The 20,325-nt window shown below is 40.9% G+C and overlaps 1 protein-coding gene and 1 long non-coding RNA gene across 6 annotated transcripts in view; one reads left to right on the top strand and one right to left on the bottom strand.

Moving 5' to 3' along the window:
- RC3H1 (ring finger and CCCH-type domains 1) overlaps positions 1-7,175 on the bottom strand; it is a 77,602-nt gene extending 70,427 nt beyond the window's left edge. For 4 of the 5 annotated variants that reach the window (XM_063343739.1, XM_063343740.1, XM_063343741.1 and 1 more), the window contains exon 1: positions 7,039-7,175. The gene's annotated coding sequence lies outside the window, so the exon portion shown is untranslated. The remainder of the gene's footprint in view (positions 1-7,038) is intronic. The other variant, XM_063343738.1, reaches the window with a different exon arrangement.
- A 74-nt stretch (positions 7,176-7,249) lies between these two features.
- On the top strand, positions 7,250-19,743 carry LOC134519477 (uncharacterized). Its single transcript, XR_010072233.1, has 5 exons — positions 7,250-7,392; positions 9,447-9,540; positions 11,363-11,443; positions 13,489-13,546; positions 14,775-19,743. It is a non-coding gene; the product is annotated as an uncharacterized LOC134519477 (long non-coding RNA).
- The last annotated feature ends 582 nt before the right edge of the window (positions 19,744-20,325 follow it).

Raw genomic sequence — 20,325 nt, 5'->3', positions numbered from 1 at the left:
AAAAAAAAAAAACTTAGAATGAAAGTAGCTAATACCAGAGAACAAAAGATCATCAAAGAGAAAAGGAACAGGAGAGGTGAAGACACCCATGGATTGGGGGTGGGGGCAGCGGATCTTACAAGAGAACAAGAGCATTTTAGCAAGCAAGGAAATAAAGACTCCTTACAGAAATGTCATTTCAAGTCTGGAAATATACATGCGAGAGTGGTATTTTCTTTGTAATTGCTTTAGTAATTTCTGATCTGTTTTTGAAACAAAATCCACATTCTCTTTACAAAGCAAGTAAGACTAAGAATTACTATCCTTCTGGAGTTAGTAATTTTCCAGCTTCCAAAGATTTTTGAATTTTAATGTGTTCCTGCACAATAACTAGTAACAATGGAGGTGACTAATAACAATTTCAGGATTATAATGAACAACTATTTATCAAGATCTTTTCAATTGATTAATTGGTTCTGTTATTTACAACAGGGTACATTGTCAATTTGGTACCTTACATGTAAATGCCTGAGCTCCTCAGAGACGTCTAAGAACAACTGCCTGAATGCCAGGTAAACCAGACTTAATTGCTCTGGAAGAGCTCAAGAAACACCTATCTAACAAGCTAGAAAATACATTACTGGGAAGACTTTTCATTTACAGAGTGGGGAGGCTGAGACTTCCTTCACAGTATGCATACACTCCTACTCTTTCTTCCACACCCGCTATCTGCTGTTTCATATCGCCTCAATCCACTCATTGTGGCACAAAACCCAGGCTTGATTTTTGTAAAATGAACTGAAATAGGAATTTTAAATTGTGAAACATCATGACCAGAGATGATTGCTTCACTGGATTCATGAGCAGATTGTTCAAGATTTCATTACAACACTCACTTGTAAACGCAGGGGAAAATTTTCTACTGAGCCTCCCAGAGAACAGCTTACACTCCGAAAGACGAGATTTAATTATCATTAGGCCTGTGTAACTGCCAGAATTATTAATGGTCATAAAATAATGTTTATGCAGCATGTCACAATTTCAGAACACCATGTAAGCTAATCAAAGTACATTTCTACTATTTTTTTCAGATTTAGCAGCCAATAATTTCAAGGCCTCCCCTTTGGTTCTTGCATCTTGGCACAGAATTTAAAAAAAGTAGAGGGCACAAAACACTTTAGTCTTGTCATAAGGTGAGTACCATATTCATCAGATACAAACACTGGATAAGGAAGTCTTAACACTTCCATTTGTTTGTACAGTTCCTAACATCAAATAGTGCCTGAAGGACTTCCATTCTAAACTGATAACAGAGCGGGGGGTGGGGAGAACAAGCTGAAGGATTATGACTTACAAGAAAAGTAAGTCAACAGTAAGGAGTTTCATTTCACCCACTTTTGAAGGGCATTTATATTACACAGTCACTGTAGTAAAACATGGAAGAGTTACTCATTCAAGTACAACTGCTACATCGAGTTGAGTACAATGTCAAGAGTGCTAAGTCAGTATGTATAATGTTTACTCCAAAAACAAAGCAAGGAGAAAGTTAAATGATAATGAACACTGGGAGTGTTCCACAGAAGCTGGTTTATTAATAAATAGGTAATTAAAACCACCCTTCTCGGCGTGGGTTCAATTCATTCACTTGGTACTACCTTCACTGAACCTCATTCCTTCTGCCCAAAAGATAGCTCTTAAATTTGAGTTGGAGACCAACACTGCCTAACACAATTTATCAAAAATAATTAGCTTGCAGGTCCCCGAAGACCTTCAATGCATAATAAAGAGAAAAAATTACTGCTACTCTAGTAGAAGTCTCCTTTCAAAGCAGTAGGGAAGTCAAAAGTTGTAACTGAAAAACCTTTCAACTTGCTCACCATATGAGGACAAAGTAATTGCTAGAAATTATTTCAGGAGGAAGTTCTGAGAAGACCTTTAGAACCAGGCTACAAGCACTACTGCTTCATCAGCTGATCAACCACAATTTAATTATGAACAACATGTTTAAAAACAACCATACCTCAACCTTCAACGTTTATCCTGACAGGATTTGATGAACACGGAAGCATCCTGAAAAATGACGACATTTGGAATGTCCAGATTGTATGTTATGATTAACAGCCTGCTTTTAAATTGTAGTTAATTAGTTCGTTGTAAAAACACCTATTAAATTGGCGTAGTAGAGGGATGAGACAAACCAGACTTTCCTTGTTAAAATAAAAAACAAAACCAAAAGAAATCAGGAACCACCTGCAAGATCTAGATTCTCCCAGACTAGCACGTTTCAGTTACTTCAGCTAACCCACACGCTTTGTTTCTTCAGTTGTCTTGTAGCTGAAGCACAGTCCTACTACAGAAGTCTCAGATTAACATAAAATGCACCCCCTCAAACTCCAAGTATTTGTGCAATTGAGAAATAATGCTCAACATGAAGTATTTTAAAAAGTGGTTTTGCAAGAAATCAGTAGTGAGAGGGATCTACACAGCAAGAACATGTCCCTTATGGCTATTTTAGTGACTTCAAGGTTGGAATGAATAATTGTCAATAACCTTCCAGCTTTTCTAATGCTAAACTCACCTTACAACAGTATTACTTGCCTGACACACTCTCTTCTGTGTTCTTTGTCTCAAATTACATAGCAACCTGTACCACAATCTATGTGAAGCAAATGAAAGATCTGTTCCTTCCTTCAGCCACACTTGCATTGCTTTTCAGTTTAACTGCACATACTCCACTTCTTATGTTGTAAAACTGGAAAAAATTGAATTCTTTTGTCTATCAAAACAACCCTCTTCCCTTGCCCTCCTCTCTCCTCCTCCCAACCATCTTTCATATGAAGATTTTTCTCCATGTTCCTAATAATTCCTCATTTTTAACAGTGTGCCAAACATTGTACAAAATACTCTAGGTAAAGGCACACAATAACATGAAAAAGAGATTTGCTAAATGTGGCCCTTATGTTTCCCAAGATACTGTTTTCTTTCCTCCACCCCAACCCCTTTTTTTTTTTTTATAAAAAAAAACCAAAGTATCCTGAGCAGAAGCTTTCACGCAAGAGTCCGCAAAGGATGTCCAGGTCCTTTTTCCTGCATGAATCAGTGTTAAAGTCTTCAGATTTTTCCAAATGTCAACAGCAGATACTCAGGAGATGCTGCTAATTAGATGACATAACATTTTTTATCTGCATAATGCAACAGTGTCTCACTCACACCAAGTTCAAACTTGAGCCAGAGCCAAAAGCCACCTTCTCAAAGGTAACAGAAATACCTGCTTGTGGTTATTCTGCCAGTCTTACTGCAATCTATTAAAAGTCTGCCTGCATAACATTTCTGCAATATGTTGCTGATGTACACAATAAGCCATCTCTGCCTGCCAAAAGTCATCCTACACCACACATAGCCTGCCTTCTCACTCTATTAGAAGGAAATCTCAAAGCAGGGGGATGAGGGGACACAGGGCAACACCCATCGCACTTCTATGAAACACACTCCATTACAAATTCCAACACAGAGCAGTGCACAACTGGCACCGCTTCCGGGAACATAAATCTGCAATAAATAATTTAGAAATCTTGATATTTCTATAACAAAAATCCCTTCCTTCTCCAGTTCGTAGCACACAACGTGTTGCTACCATGCAGTAACAGGAAAGCTATTTCCTTACTCTAACCAGAAAGTCTCTTTATATCAGAAAAATCTATTTACAATAAGCTGATAGGACTTCTGCACCTTCTTGCTCATTACGCATTTCCACAAATAAAAAAAATCATTAGAAAACAGTTAGCCCTTTGAAATCTAATACCATTTCAACTTCTACGGTACTGCTAACCAAGAAAATGAAACTGATGCAAAAGATAACTGTTAAGAGACACACTTCTTGAGAAAAACAAGTGGTCAAACTAAGAGATGGGAACTGCACGTAATTCACCATGCACTGTGGAATATCTCTGCACAGAAAGGAAAGTAACACTATGTAAGTAAATATTTGTGGTTTTCTTTCTCAATTATGATCCATCCATAGACCTCACACTGCATTACTGTAACATAGCCTACACAGAATCTTGAAGGTTACACTGAAATTTCAGCTGGTGCAGGATGTTCATATAATGATCTTTCACAACAAAAGCGTATCTTTATTCCTGTACGACAACGGTTTCATATTCATTACCAAGTGCAGTCCAAGGCATTAACTTCAAGCTACAAATTCTCCTGTGGCTTCTCTCTCATGTACTCTGAGACAAGTTTTTTTTTTGGCCTAACAGCCAATATTACTTGGGATGCTCCAGCAAACAAACATCTGATTTACTGGGTGCGGGAATAAGAACCACAAAACCAGAGTTTCATCTGCAAAATGATTCCGTGAATCCACTGGGGAAAATAACTCTAAACAATAAGCAGGCTTTGCAAAAAATCAGCAGTTTTATAATGGGTCATCTGCTTAAAAGGTATCTTATAGCTGCTGCTGCTGTTTTGATGCTTGGAATGTTTGGGAACCCAAATGGAGGCGAGCTCTTCCCTTCTAGTTTGGCTTTACACTTCACACTGTTTGAAAACTACAATTCCGTAAGTTCTTTCAAATGGATGAAACATTTTTTCCAGGTATCCAGCATGTAAACCATCTTATTTCTTCGGTGGAATTATAATAAGAAAAAAGTAATTATCCTTCATATTATTACATATTACAGAATGGGAAAGGTCAATTCCCTAAGTATCACAAAACTGCCTTTTACAGCACTGGTTAGTTATGAGATATAGACCCTAAATAAAATGGGATGTCAGTCTTTGCCATCATCATCAGATGTGACCACCATCAGCATTCGCCCAACACCTCTGAACCACATATAAAGAAATTAAGTCAGTATTTTAATACACACGCTCACTGAATCTCAGCTTCTGCAATGCTTAATTCAACAAGATTGAAAATGGTTTCCACCCAGATTGCTGGTGAATCACTGGCAACATGGCAGAAGTTTCCAAAAGCAATCCTGTTAATGTCTGTTTATCTGTTTTAGCATGATGTCGTGGTTTAGGCCAACCAGGACACATGACCACTTTTATGTAATAATACACATGTCCTAAGATACCCATAAATGAAACCCTGACATATTAATGTACAATTTCTGGATTCAAACATTCATCTTTTTACTGGAACATCAGTCTTTAAAATCATTATCAGCACAGAATAGTCTCATCATCAAGTTTCTAAAATATTTTGCTTTAAACTAAGCTAGTTTGGATACAAAGCTGACAAAAAAAAAACCACACCAGAAAACATTCAAGTAACTTCCCACTCATCTCCATTAAGGTTACTGCTGCTCAGAAGTGATTGACGAGCACACCACTCAAGTCTCTGGTTGTCAAAACAGACTGCACTGATGGTACCTGCATTTCTAAATTTCCCTCAAAGCAGCCTGTCAAGCTGCCTGCTTTGACAGAACCTTTTCTGCGACAGGAAGGTAAAGCGATAAGCTATTACTGGGAAAAGAAAAGGTGCCTAACTGATAACGTCTGCTTCTATTTATGTTAGCGGAAACCATAATTTCATACCAACATCGTGCATTAATGGACTGAAGAAAGCCATGGTGCTACTGGTGAAGCTCAGAAACCATCAATAAGGTACACACTCCTCCTAGGAACACCAAGTTATTTATACAACTATGCAGTCTCTTACTATCTTCACTGATTTTAAACACAGAAATAGACATTTTCAGTTGATAAAAACTAACGCCCACCAAATCCTTTTAAGCCTGAAAGGGGTAAAAAAGGTAAAGTTTAGGAACACATTCATTTCTGCCTCATAGTACTGCTGTGTTACCTAACAACTCTATAGCTCTATGACATGAATCAAGTAAAAATACTGAATTTGACAACTGCGTTTCTCTTCCAAGCAGAGTGATTAGAAGATAAAATTGCTAAACCAGTTACAATGATTAAAGCAGCTCTGCAACAACCAACCTGACCACCCTTGGACCTTTTAATCGTTTTTGCAAGGTTTTTTTTTTATTTTTAATTTATTTTTACTTCAGCCATTTTCAATATAGTAAAAATACACAGAAAACAGTAGGTGCCACCGGAGGAACAGAAGATTTTTCATTCACACTCGACTGAAATTAGAAAAACAAGAGAGCTGCTCTGAGGAAAAAGGCATACATGCATGTGTTGAGAAAATTAAATATTCCCAGTTCCTAGGAAAAAAAAACAACTGCATCAGTTCCCTGTTTCAAAACGGCACAGGCCTCACAATGGCTTTTGAGGACAAAAACTGACACCAGGACCTTCCCAACCACGCCAAAATACAGGTATACCAACACCGCACTCCGGCCAGAAACCTCGCCCGTCTTTGCCCTGTTAATACAACAGCCAAAACAACAAACACCAGGGTGAAAAACTAGTGAAAGTAAGCGGAGTTACTGTTTTGTTTTACCACGATTTCTCCCCACGCAGAGGGAGGCCGGGGGCCACCTCGCTCTTCCCTCAGGCACCACAGACAAAAGAGCGACAACTCGGGGGGTGGGTGTGAGGGGGGTGTCCCCCCCATCCGACGGCGGGAAGAGGGGAGCCCTGGCCTTATTCCCCCCCATTGTTCGTTTCACTGTACCGAGTGCGACACGGGGATGCGTTTTTTTCTTCTTTCGAGGCACGCAGAGCCCCTGGAAAAACAACAGCAGACGCAGGCCACACACAAAAGCCGCCTGTCCCTTCCCTGCCATAGCCTGAGGCGATGCCGCCTCTTGCACCCTCCACCCCCCCGCCGGGCCGAACCCAGGCGCCGGGCTCTTCCTACCCTCCTCCGCACCGGGGACGGCGGCCTCCGCAGCCCCCTCTCTGCCCGGGGCGCTCGGAAATTGAGCCCGGCAGGAGCCAGAGGCCTAGCGAGGCAGGCAGCAGGCCCGACAGGCAGGCGCAGCGCCCGCCCCTCCGCCTCCCTTCCCCGGGGAGAGGAGCAGAGCCCTCCCGCCAGCGCTCCCCCAGGCCAGCCCCATTGTTCCCCGCACCCCCGGCTCTCCACTCCCCACAGCCCAGCTCGGCAGCGGGGGGCAGAGGAGACAGCGCACTCACCACACGGGCCGGGCTCCCCGCAGCGGCCACCACCCCCCTCAGCTACGGCACACGAGGGCGGCCACAGCGCCCTGCTCCTCCAGCACCCGCAGACCCCGGGGCCCCCCCAGAGCCGTCGCCCGCTGCCACCCCTCCGCTGCCGCTGCAGCGGCGGCCATCTTGTGCGTCGGCTACCTCCCCGCGCCGCCTCGCCGCTGCCGCCCGCCCCTTCCTGCGCCCGGCCCCCGGGCAGGCGGGGCGGGACCGAAAGAAAGAGCCGAGTCACGGGCTGGAACGCCGGGAGGGCTCGATGGGGGTGCCGTCAGTTCCTCTCAGGGATGGTGTGTGCTTCCCGCTGCCCTCCCCGCCTTTTGGGTGGGTTTTTTTTTGCTCTTCTACCTCATTTTCTCGTCGCCCGTGATCATAGCAGGCGTTGCGAGGCTACGGGGATGTTCCTAACGCGAGGTGTAGCCTGAGGAGCTCTCTGCCTGTTCAGGGCCTCCCAAAGCCCCCGGCCCGCCATTTTCTCTCCTTCAGCGCCCGCAGTGGGGGGGTGCGGTGTGTGGGGGTGTCCTCTATTCGGGGTACATCGTGGTTCACTTCTTCCTCACTGTGACTGCCTCATGCCATCAAACCTTAAGGGCTTGGGGGTTGGTTTATTTTCTTACTGAGAGGGAAAAAGTCTCCAGGTGGCTGTGCAGGGAAAAGCCCCTGTTGTTTTGCCTACCAGGCCGACGGGAAGGTGCAGGGCTAGGCTTGCCGCGGGAGAAGGTACCCTATAGGTTTCTCTGCTGTAGGACACATTTAATTCATCCTCAGCCTCAACCAGCACCACAGGTAAGATGTATTGGGGCCCTGCCAAGCCTCCCTGTATCACACGGTAGATGAACTACAGTTGGGCTACAGAAGAAATTTTAAAGTGAAGTTGTAAAATGCCTTGCGAGTATTGGTGATGACGTGCTGCATTTAGTTGGCACATATTGATAGTTTTAAAGTGCTTTGAGAACTAACCATTTAACACCAGGATATTTCAAGGTAGCATTAAACTAATTCCAGTTTTATAAGAACATGAACTGTGGTATAAAATACTAGGAAATTTGTCCAAATTTATTTCCAAATTTAACAACAAAAGCAGGGTGCGGTGGTTCTGTCCTATTCCCCATGTATTTTGTCATGTCTGTGCCCAGCTGGAGGCTCTGCGGATCAATGGAGATGCGAAGCCATCGGGCAGGATGCTGCATATGGAATCACTGCGCTTCTAAATACTTTATAACACTGTAAGGATGCATGCACTGTATTATCAGTTCAACATCTGAACTGTAGAGGACTACGTGACCTCGAGATGCCATTAAAACAGTGCAATGTCAGGTCAGAAGGAACCAGGCTCAGAACCAGGGGTTTGAGGCAGTGACCTGCAAAAGGAAGCTGGGTTGTGACATGCAGACTGAAACACGGAAACAAATAATAAAACTGAACTCCTGGACATGAGGGAAAGTCGACACAGGGGAAGTTTAATCTTCAGCTCCTATTTCTGAGTTTTTATTGATTGCAGACAGATTTTCATGTTAACTTTACAAGAAATGTGGCGATAGTAGCAAAATGTGTTATTTCTCTCAGTTTTACTAAGGAATTGTCTTTATTTAGTCTTCTCCACCAAAACAATTAAACTTAATGCTTAACAAGGATTAGCAATTGAATAAAATAATATCAAGAACAGCTATTAAATGAATTTCTGAAAACAGGGTTTTCTTGCCATATTCACAGGCATTTGGGATCTTACGAACACAGAAGACTAAGATCTTTACAAGGACCACATTTAACTTACTATGAGTTACAAAAGAAGTGTAAATTGGGAAGTTTAATGTGGAATTGTGAATCTTGAGCATTATGGCTGTTTTAGTGTTATTTCAAGGAGATTAACAGGAAAGATTTATTAGTCTACAAACAGAAATATAAACTAGCCAATGTTTGTAAGCATCAGAATCCTTACACAATAAAATATCTGAATGAATGATTTAATCGAGAATATCATAGCCAGATTCAGAAGTCAGGGATGATCACAGATTAGTACAGTATTACATTTTTATCATTATAGTGGCATTGTAATACTTCCTACAATGCCCCAATGAAACATTAATACCACTTGTTCTTAATGACTGTGTAAATTATGTAAGAGTCTTTGTCCTGAAGCACAATCTTTCATATAACCAGTAGGCAAATTGCAGCACAGTTTGTTTAAAAAAAACAAAACAAAACACAACACGAATCATTATACTCCATCTAATTACTCCTCCCTTGGAAATGAACTACTAGGTAGTATCTCTGCATGTTATTCTAGATCAATTTAATTATCATCTTCACCTGTTATTCTGATTTAAACCTGTACATACCACAGAAAATTTTCAATCAGCAATTGCCATCTTTTGCAGATTCCTCTTCTAAATGTTATGCTATAAACGTGAACCTTACTGAAGTTATTAGTATCCTGTTTGGATGCAGAAGCCAGCACTAGGAACTAAAATGGTAGGTGTTCTCTGCAACCTTTGTTTAAAGTCACAGAAACTAGAAATGGTCAAGGCCTGAGGACATCCTCTTACTTCCTGGTTTATAGCAGGCGACTGTACACAGTACATAATTCTGCTGTTTTGTTCAGTCTGGTTTTTAATACACCAATCTGGAGACTTCTACCACTTCCTATACTTGGTTCCTGTATATAGTTCCTATATTGCTGAAAAGTTTTCATTTTCAGGTAGCTTATGTTTTCCCTCAGGAATTCTGTTACCACTTAGCAAATAGTGTTACCAGTATTTACTTGGTAACAACAATTTTCAGTATTACAACATAGTTTACCACAGTACTGCATTGTTTAAATTTAAAGAAGTGGGATCTGAAATGACCTATGGTTCTTACTAAGTAACATTGCAAGGATGAGTACGTTAAATCTTAAACCCCATTTTAGACCTCCATGAGAGTAACACTTTTCTAATGATTATTCTTTATTCTGGATTTTAAAAGTTCAGAAATTTGTAGATGAGTTTGTTCTCTCTTTGTGAACTGATCCCACTAGGTACCTAGATTATTTTTAATGTCTACTTTCTCCACTTAGGCAGCATTTCTTCCTGCATGACATGCCACTTTATCATACGAAACACAAAGCAGTATTTGCTTTTAAGATTACTGTTTTCATATCTCATTTCAGCTTATTATTAAATCTGCTGTAATTTATCTCCAGTTATTCACATTGTTCTTTCTTTTATGTCCTTAAAACCCCAAGGGAATTAGTTTTGATTCTACAACGTATTGTCGCAATTTTCCAGTGCTGCTTTTTCTTTTTTTCCTTCCAAAAGGGGATAACACATAGGCATGGTTCTCGGATTTTACATCTGTGGTCACCCTAGTAATGTTCTTTAGATCATACATTAGAAATGAATCCCGTATTAGCCTGTATGACTGAGAGCAATAGGTAAAATACCAGTGTAACTGTCAAATCATATCATCTCATGATTCAATTTTTATATTACTCTTTCCATATAAACTGATACAAAACTGTGGTAACAGAATAGCTGTCTTCATAAAAAGAAATTATTTTTCTAATGTGTTGGCAATGTTTCGGTTTGCTGTTTTAGTTATCTGCATGACCTGTAAAGCTGATAATAATGGAAAATTTCTCATTTCGAAACCTGTGATATCAGAATGAAAGGCAAGAATTAAATATTTTTCCAGCTGGCTGAAAGCATTTAAAAAAAGTCCTTGTTATTTCACACTCTTGCATATATTACATAAAATAAAAGATAACAAAAAAGAAAATCTTTAGCACTTTTTTTGTGTGCTTGACTATCACGTTAGTGAAACCTAAATTTCCTGCATTTTCATAAGATTACACTGACTAGAAGATTGAAGCATATCCACCCAACATAATCATTGCAAAAAATCCCAATACTTGTTAAAGAGTATGCTGAATATCACCCAAGCCCATGTAATTCAGATGCAACTTTTAGAACTAGTTATATATGCTTGTTTTAAAATAATAATAACATGAAAGCAAAATAAAGTGTTCCACTGTGGAAGGACATGCTCAGTATCTTGACCATAACCTGTAAGGTTTAGATTTCCTTTATACAACAGAAGCTTGAATTATGTAAAGGAATGTGAGGTGCATAAGTATAAAATTCCTTCATGAATGCTTCTTTCTCAACCACTCAGTTTGCATGAGCAAATAATGCTGTATAACCCACCAAACACTATCAGATTTGTTTAAAATTTTGTAAAACTTTTTGCAGTTATTCGATGCTATAAGTAATAGATTTGCAGAATATCAGTCAGTTTTTAACATTTGTGTTTTCAGGCTGCTAGGAGTGCAAAAAAATCTATATGAAGATACCCTGTGGCTTCAGCTGCTGTGAAAAAGGAGGAAATGATAAGGAAGGTAAAAACTTCCCTTTGGTTAGAAGTTTCACTCAGCTGTCCCATCTCGTTATCCTCTTTGTCCTACTGGCATTTAGGGATGTGATATGCTGACATAGTAGTATGTGCCACAGATTCTCATGGTACTCCTTACTGCCTTTCTGCTTGTATGTAATTCCTGGTTTGCTTCGATCACAGTGCTTCCAGCGTCATTCAGCAACGACTCTCTCTAAGCGTGACAAAAATTTTGAAGCATTATAAAGTACAAGGATTCGCAGCATAACAAGAATGCAGACCCACTTGGAGGCTGCGAGGGTATTAGAGATCTAGTATTCACCGGGCAGAGGAAGTCAAAGTCACTACCGCATACTTGTTGTTCTGGTGCCCTCTGCTGAAATAACCATCTGTTTAGCTTCCGAATCTGCCCCCTGGGTAGGGTCTAGAGCCTCTGCCAAGAGCCATGTGCTGCCACCTCTTTATCTTGCACCTTAGTTCCTTTTTTAATTTCCTTTTCTATTCTGTCTCAACAAAAAGGAGAAGTATGACCCTTTATTTCCTTTCCTTCCTTCAGTGGTACTTACGTTGAAATTTGTTCTTTTCTCTTCCTTTATAATATTATTGCATCACATTTTACAACAGCCTTTTATTGAGCTTAGCAAAGTAACATATGAGTTGAGACGATAAAGAATTAAGAAAATTACATTTCATAAGAATTCCAGCTCGGGTGAGTGTATAATACCGAGAGCCACCTAAATTAGCCAGGTAGTTTTTGTTCCTTTCTGGCAGATTTCCTCATGTAAACCTGGGGGAAGGTGAAAGACAGGTAGGGCAATACAGTCAGCATGGGTTTTCTATGGTAAGTCAGTACCCTTGTTTAGCTGCACATAAAACCACAACCTTATTCTCACTTTGCAGGGGAAGCTAAACTATAGAGGTTAAGCAAATTTTCAGGTTCATATAGCAAGCAGCGGCAAGATGAGGAATAAACCCCATGGTCTGGTCTTCTGTTCCAACCACTACACCTTATGCATCCTCCACACTTGTGCAAGTTACAGTAATTACATTATGACTGAACTGCTATCTGAGTAATTTTTCCAATCAAATTTCCCAGGTAGAGCACTCATACTTCTGCAGTAAAAGAAAACATGCTGACGATTTCCAGGAGTTACTCTTGCTTAGTATTGCCCGTAAAGACTCAAAGTGTACCGGTTTGGTTTGGGAACACCTGATAGAAGACTTGCCCAGTGCACCTTCCAACAAATGGGACTATCAGTTCCCACAGGAAAATAAAAGTAAAGGACTAAGTAAGCCTTAGCTAATCCTAACGTACAAATAACTGCATAAAGTCAGTTTAGGTGTTTTTATATTAGTGTGGATCTCAAGTAGCTGCTGCTTATTCAGATCTCAATTCTAGCAGTTTTTAAAAAGTATATTGTCCCCGTAGTTGCAGAGGGACATTTTTTACATTTCATCCCATGGTGTTTTTTGAGAAGAGACCTATAAACAAAAATCAATTTTGTTTAGGTAAGCTGAAATTATTTTTCAGAGATCATAGCTGTATGGTAATTTCCTCTATTCTTTTACCAGATTCTACATATCATGTCTACTTTGACAGGCAAATTCTCACACATGCAAAATCCTACCTTTTTGCTGCGAACTTCCTCCTCCACTTTTAAATTTCTCTTCAGCACAGTATTCTGTTTCTGTCTCTCGTTACTGTACTGGTAAACAGCTGTTACACACCATTCCAGCAATTCAATTTCTGAATTGCAGATGTACAGTATAATTTGTTCCTATTGTGAATGTTCATCTGTTTTTGGTAAAGTGTCGTCAAGAATTACATCATTGATCCTAACCTTGAAAGATTATTATTTTTTATTATTTAGTGTTCTAACTATTGAAATTATTTTTTAGTTTGGTTGAAAAGAACACAGGTTTCATAAAAGAAGTTGGTATCTTTTATTGTTAATAAAATAACAATATTTTTTCAAACGTCTTGATTTGTTGGTTGAAGGCTATAGTAATCTGACATGCCAGGTGATGCTGCCTACTCTACTTTGATTCCAGCAGGTGAAGGAGGTGGCATTTACATAAGAAGAAAAAGGAAATTCACTAAAGGGAATCAGTAAGTAGAACTAAAAATAATAAATAATAGTGGAATTAGCTCTCATTACCAGATAGGAAGAGATAGTAATTGTGGTTTGGCTAGTTAACTACTTTTGGTGTTATTTTTCTACAGAAGCTACTGATACAGTTGCTAAAGAAGCAACAGTGAAAGGATAAGAACATACTGTGAGCACAGATGGAGCTTACATTGAGGCACATGGAAGGCTACAGTACAGGCAAAAGTTTTAGCCTGTTAACAAATCCAAAATATTTTGAGAAGCACGCTTTCTGTTCTCTTAGGGAAGTTTCTCACTGTCATACATAAGGCCACAGTTTCTCCAGTCTATTTGTCTCCAATGCTTTTGGTGTCTGGTGGCTCTAGTCAGCAGACACATGCTACCTGCACATAAAAACAGGAGTCAGAAAGCAAGTTGTTCATCTTCCTCGTAAAGTCCTTGGTCTTTATAACTTGACTGTAGTTGAACTTCAGTTCAGCAATTTGATATGGGAAGGTTGTTTATGTTTCGGTTTATCACTGTCTCTCCCAGGCAGCAGCTTTTCTTATCAGTGTTTCCATTAACACACAGTGTTCTGCAAAAAAAAAGAGCAAAAAAAGGAGTGTCCTCTATTTTCATACACAAAAACCACCCTCTCCTTAGATTTCCTTGCACAGGAAGTACATATCCATATTTACACTTATTTGCATATTAAATAGACAAGATAAAACTGTTTCTACCCTACACAGGTGAGTCAAACATTGAAAACCAGTTGAGAGCAAACATACGCATTCGCTGATCTCTCAGGTGTAACATCTACAACTCACAAGTGTCAGCAGGCAGAGGGTGAAACAAAGAAAGACAAAGCGTCTTGTGCTTCTCAAGCTCACAAATCTAATGGAGAATCCTGTGAATGCAATATTAAAATTCTAAAAATCTGACCCTCAGTCTACCTTGCAATGTTAGCTGCTGAAAGAAAAAAAACAGAGATACAAACTATATCATACAGTCATTTTGGTTGGAAAATCATCGAGTCTGCCTAATCACATTATTGGGCTGTCTGGTGTCTTCCGGCTGGGAGATTCTCGTTGGTCTATCTAGAATGGGTTTCTCCTGCTCTTTGGGTCTCGTGCTGCCCAGTATTTGTTTCCTTGCCTCTATGTACTCTGCCTCCCTTTGCACCAAGGATTTCACAGGGAAGGCTGGTCTGCTGGTGGAGTTGGGATTACTAAGCATGTCATTCGTTGTCAGCTTCTGTAAGATCTGGACCTGCTGGGGAGGACTTGAAGGAAGGCTGGCTTCCTGAATCACGACTGGCACTTCAGGAGGAGATTTTGACTTCCTACTTTCCTTCTGCATGATCTTCAGTTTCTTTTCCAGCTGTCTGCTGGCCACTTCCTCCCAGCTCTAGGCAACTTCATCCAAAAGAGTGTGCCATGACTTGGCTGAAGGAGATTTCTCCCCCCATTGCAGGAGGGAGTCAGCCCTTTGGCAGGCATGAGGGTCACACAGAACTCAAGCACTGCCTTCCTGGCAGCCACAGCCCCAGGGGAGGCAGGAGGTAACAGTGGGCCTGGGGCGGTAATTGTGACCCTGGGGGGGACAAAACCCCGGTTTGGGGCAGACACCCCTCCAGGGCTGCGGGCATTGGGCATCTGTGCCGGGTCTTTGCCCCTCTCCTGGCTATGGGGGTGTCCCTCTAGGTCCTTGCCCACGGTGCCTAGGCTAGGGCAAGTGAGGCTGGGGGCAGATGGGGGCCATAGGGCAGATCAGGGGCTCTGGGGGGAAAACGTGTGGGCAGGAAGTAGGGTCAATGGCCCTCACCCAGTGGCAAGTAACCCCCCCAATGGTAAATCACACCCCCAGGGGTAGATACACCCTGAAAGGGCAAATCTTCCCCCCAGGGAAAATGCCCTGCCAAGGGGAAGGTATCCCCCCAGGGGCAGATACCTCCTCCCCTTGTGTAATCCCCCACCCAGGGGCACATACTCCCCGCAGGTGCAGATGCCTGTAGCAAGTGATGCCTGAGCTCTGTGTGGGGCAGCTGAGAGGGGTAAATGCCCCCTCTCTGGCCTGGAGGATGGGCAGATCCTGCCTCTGGGGCAGGAGCCAGGGCAGAGCCGGGGGCCATGAGCTGAATTGTCACTGCAGGGCTCAGGACCAAACTGTAGAGAAGTTTAGAATAAACAGCAACTATCAATAAATTCATTTGTAATAAATAACAACCACATTATAAAATAGATTATCTGTATTCTGTTCTTGATTATGTGGACAAGTGTGTTTATTTGGGGCTGTGTCACTGTTTAATTAGAATATTTGAAATGTGCTGAACGTCTTTAATGCATCAAACTTAACTTCTCCACAGTTTGTATCTAGAAAGTCTCAATAATTACTCAAAAAGTTAAATGCTTCCCATAAAGTTCAGGTATTCGTTAATTATCTTGAAGGGAATTTGACTCCATTTTACCTTTGGCATATGATGTTTGGCACCAGCCCTATGATTTTAAGGGTATCAAAGCTCCCTAAAGAAAAGTCATTGCATGAGGTATTCCTAAGTATTTCCTTCCAATGCTATTAGTTCTAAAGCTGTAAATCACTCGCTTTTCTGGGTTTTAAACCGTACTCCAGCAGTAAGATCAATATATTAGGCTACTGTGCTCAAACATACTGTAAAGTTGGAAGGCAAGATCCCTGGGATAATGGTAGTCTGCAGGAGAAAAAGACCACAGCAGAATCAGTTATAAACTCTCACTAAAGTTTCATTTTTATTTTGGAAATTCTGATTTAACAAGAATGATACAAACATACAAAAAGTTGCTGGGACTGGGCCATCCATACAAGTTGCACAGTAGTATATTCTAAAATAGATGTGTAAATATGTTTTCCCAGCATTCTTACCCCCAAATTTGATGGTTTTATTCTGAACTATATACTTTCTTCCTATTATTTATGGGAGTAGGCTTAATTACCTCCTAAATAGGAATTCTCCTAGCCTGTTTCCAGAGCTCCCTGACAGACCCAGTAGTTCCTGGGTTTCTGACACAGAGAGGTCTCCGGCAGTGGCAGAAGGCCTGGTTGTGGGAGGTGCCCGTTAGGATCACAGGTTGGACGACCTTGGCTTTCCATTATCCTTCAGAGAAGGTTAAATGGAATTGCCTCTATCGAGACGAATATTTATATGTGAGCTCTGCAGAGGTCAGGTTGTGGAAATTAATACATGTGGACTTTATAGCTCCAATTAAGTGCGCAACTGGATTCCTTTATCACCATCTGTCCAGCAATATTACACTTCAGCTCCCTGCAGTGGATAATGCAGGAGGGGCCTGGCATTGATTTTTTTTCTTGGTGGATTTTAAAATAAGTGATTTTTTTTTACCAATGTATGGATGCTCTACATCTTCAGGATTTTTATATCTCATAGGATATTAAGCATATGAGGATTTAAGTATGCTAAAAAGTCTCCGTGTTTTAGCTTGAGAGTTCATTATGCAGCAAAAAATTATTTCCATTATAAAACAGATGGGCTGGTGTATTCACTTTTCTCGTATACATAGAGACTGGTTTCTTTACGTCAAATTCTCACATTTTTCTAGGCTGTACATTCATAAGTCTTTGACTTTTCAGATCTTCAGCTGAACTTCTTTCAGTTGTACTTGAGTATGACTCAAGGTCAAGTTGTCCAGACTTCTGGTAGTTTTTTCCATTCTCCACAGAGATGTCTGTAACTGAAAGGAGGTGCCCCAAACTGTTCTTCACCAAAAGCCTTTTTGAGCTCATTGGAGTGGAAGAATTATTTTGCTCTTCTTGTGTTTGACAGTCTTTTTCTACATTTCAGTAAAGCACTCACATTTTTTTGTAACACCAAATCGCTGTTGACTCATTTTCTATTTGTGAACTGCTATGAACCAAGACTTCTTTCTGTAAAGTAACTGCTTAGACACTTTGACTCCATCTTATGTTTTTGCAGTCAATTATTCCCAGCTATACATAATAGTTGCTCACCTTATTGGATTAAATCCTATTTACTTCAGATCTTTGTTCCAACTTGTCATTATTTGTTCAATTCTAATTATATTTACTAAAATGCTTGCAGCTCTCACCTGAACAGAATATCCTCCACAAACATGATAAAAATATTCTTTATCCTATTGCATCCAGAAGCAGTTCAGGACTCAGGATGTAAGTATCTGGAGATCTCACTTGCTACAAAGTCCTTATTTGATTGTGAATCACTTGACACTACTTGTGAGTACCATTTTCTAACCATTTCATCTAAGTTTCGTGTAGCTAATGCTCCTCTGTCCTCCTTAGGAGAGTATTAGATGATACCTCATCAGAAGCCATGCTGAAGTCAAGATTCCAGATTTGGTTTTGAGATGTTATTGTTGATCGTTATTAATCTTATCATCCAAGGCCTTACAAATAATTTACTTAATAATTTGTTCCAGTATTTTGCCTTCTACAAAGTAAATCTGATTTGCCTCTCATTCCCAGCCTTTTCTTTCCTTTTTAAGGTAGGCACCATGTTCTTCTTCCTGATCTCGTGGAACCTCAGCTATCTTTTCTGAGTTCGTGAAGGTAATTGCGAATAGCCTGGAGATTGCTTAGCCATTTCACTAAATATATTGGCTGAAACTTACCTGGCACATGACTTCTGTAAGCATCTTACTTGAATAGATTCTGTTTCTTTCCTTAGTTTAGCTTTTGTTTTTATGTTGCTAATGTTAACTATGTAAGCCATCCGATTACAGGTGACATTTTGGAGAAGAACAAAGCCAAAAAAAAATGAGGCTTTGGTCTTCCTCGCATGACTCGGTAATAGTTTCCTTGCCTACCTGAGGGCAAGTCAGTTCTTCCCTGGTAATCTTGCACGTAAGCTTTTTGTTGTTACGCTCTATGGCTCTTTGATGGTTTCAGCTCTTTTGTATGTTAACCTTTCTGGATTTTCCCTACACCTTACAAGAAACACTTTGTTGTCAGTTTTAATAATTTAAACTAGATTCTGCTTTTTTCAAAAGGTGCAAGCCATTGTAATGGTTTAGATTTTGCCAGACTCTTCTCTTCCTGGCTTTTCTCATTGCCAGGGTCTGTTTGCGGCCTTCATGTTCATTCTATCGGAAATGGCAAACGTTCCAGAGTGTACTTTTCATTAGATTTGGCATTCAGGGGGATTTGGGATTCAAACCGTGAGTTTACTGAAACTTACTTTCTTCAAGTCTGATGGTTTAATTTTTCTTCCTTCCCTTTTGAAGAGTCATTAACTTACCTAAGGGAGGTTGGACTAGATGATCTCCAGAGGTCCCTTCCAACCCTATGATTCTAATGACCACTGTCACCCATATAGTCTCCTAAATTCCTTTCTGAGTAGGTATCTTGCTATTTCAAGTCTCATTATCACCAGTTCCTATGCTTTGGATGATTTTATTCAAATTAAAGTACCATGCACTTAATCTTTTTCGTTTGAGGGTTGCTAACGGGTCTTTGCTGTGACAGTGTTCTCTACCTTTCCTTTTTGCCATTATCCAAATATTTTCAGTAGCTCTGTGCCTTATGTTCCTTTTCTCCTACCTGTGCTTCCTGAACAAACTCTACCTTTCCATAGCAATAACCAGTCATGACAATTTATTCACGTTTTTAGTCCTGAATATAATGACTTTCAGTTCCTCCTGTTTATTACCCATATTCTTACATAAGCGCGCAGCATCTGAGTACGATGCCACAGAAACTGTTTTCTTATTGTTCCTCTATTGTAATATTCAGTAAAATCGTTCCTCTCCTCCCCCTTAATTTTTCTTCTTTCCCCATGCTTTTGTGGTTTATCTGAACCCTGTGGTGTGATAAAAATAATCTGAACGTAATTTAATTTACACCAGCTGCAGACAACTAGCAAAGATACGTAACAACAACCAAGTGGGGGACTGGCATAGCATAGGACTGTCCAAATAGTCCCGCTTTGCTTTTCTCTGGGAAATGCTCTCCTTTGTCTGCTTGCCTTGCCAGCTTTGAGACCGGTGCGTTACCAAAAAGACCACATAACAAATAAACCATCTCTCTGCCTGTTTGAGAATTGAGAATTTCTTACAGCATACAAATGGGCATTAAGGAGAATTCAACACTTGGACATGCCAACTTTCTTTCAGTAGCTGTGCTCGTACAGCTCCAAAATCAGACTTCGTGTTGTCGCTCTACACGTAGCTGTGCTTCAGCCCTTACCCCGCAGTGTCCCCGCGTCGCGCCTCCGCAGCCAGGACGGGAGGGGAGGCTGGCAGAGCTGCGGCCGGGCTCCGTGCGTTTCAGCGCCCGCGTCGCCGAGAGGGAAGCTGTCGGAGCAGAGCCGCTGTCCTGCTGGCATCGTGAGCAGCGCAGCGTCCCCAGCTCCCAGCCACGAGCAAACCACGTAGGAACGCGGGGAATCCGGCCGTCCGGGGGTGGCTGGGCGCAGCGCGCTCTCTCACAGGCAGCAGTTACTTTAGGTGAGGCTGTGCTCTGACATCGCCGAGGGTTTGGCTGATCCTCATCGGAAACGGAGGGAACGCAAACAGGCTGTATAAATAAATTATGTGGTTAATTTAAATGCAATTTGTTTCACACAAAGGAAAAAAAAAAGAGAGAAAACAACAGGACAATCTTTCATTATTTAAACGTACTTTATTTAAACATAAACAATGCTGATATTTATTTAAACATACACATGTATTTACTATTTAAATATTTGTTTAACCATACAAAACCACTGTTGATAAGCAAACACAAGCTACCGCGTAGTGAGACGGGGGTACAAAATCAAAACGCGAACTTAAAA

This window comes from Chroicocephalus ridibundus, chromosome 8 (assembly GCF_963924245.1).
Source record: "Chroicocephalus ridibundus chromosome 8, bChrRid1.1, whole genome shotgun sequence".
Classification (NCBI taxonomy): domain Eukaryota; kingdom Metazoa; phylum Chordata; class Aves; order Charadriiformes; family Laridae; genus Chroicocephalus; species Chroicocephalus ridibundus.
The sequence above is the reverse complement of the archived record's forward strand: the minus strand, read 5'-3'. Positions and strand labels throughout refer to the sequence as shown.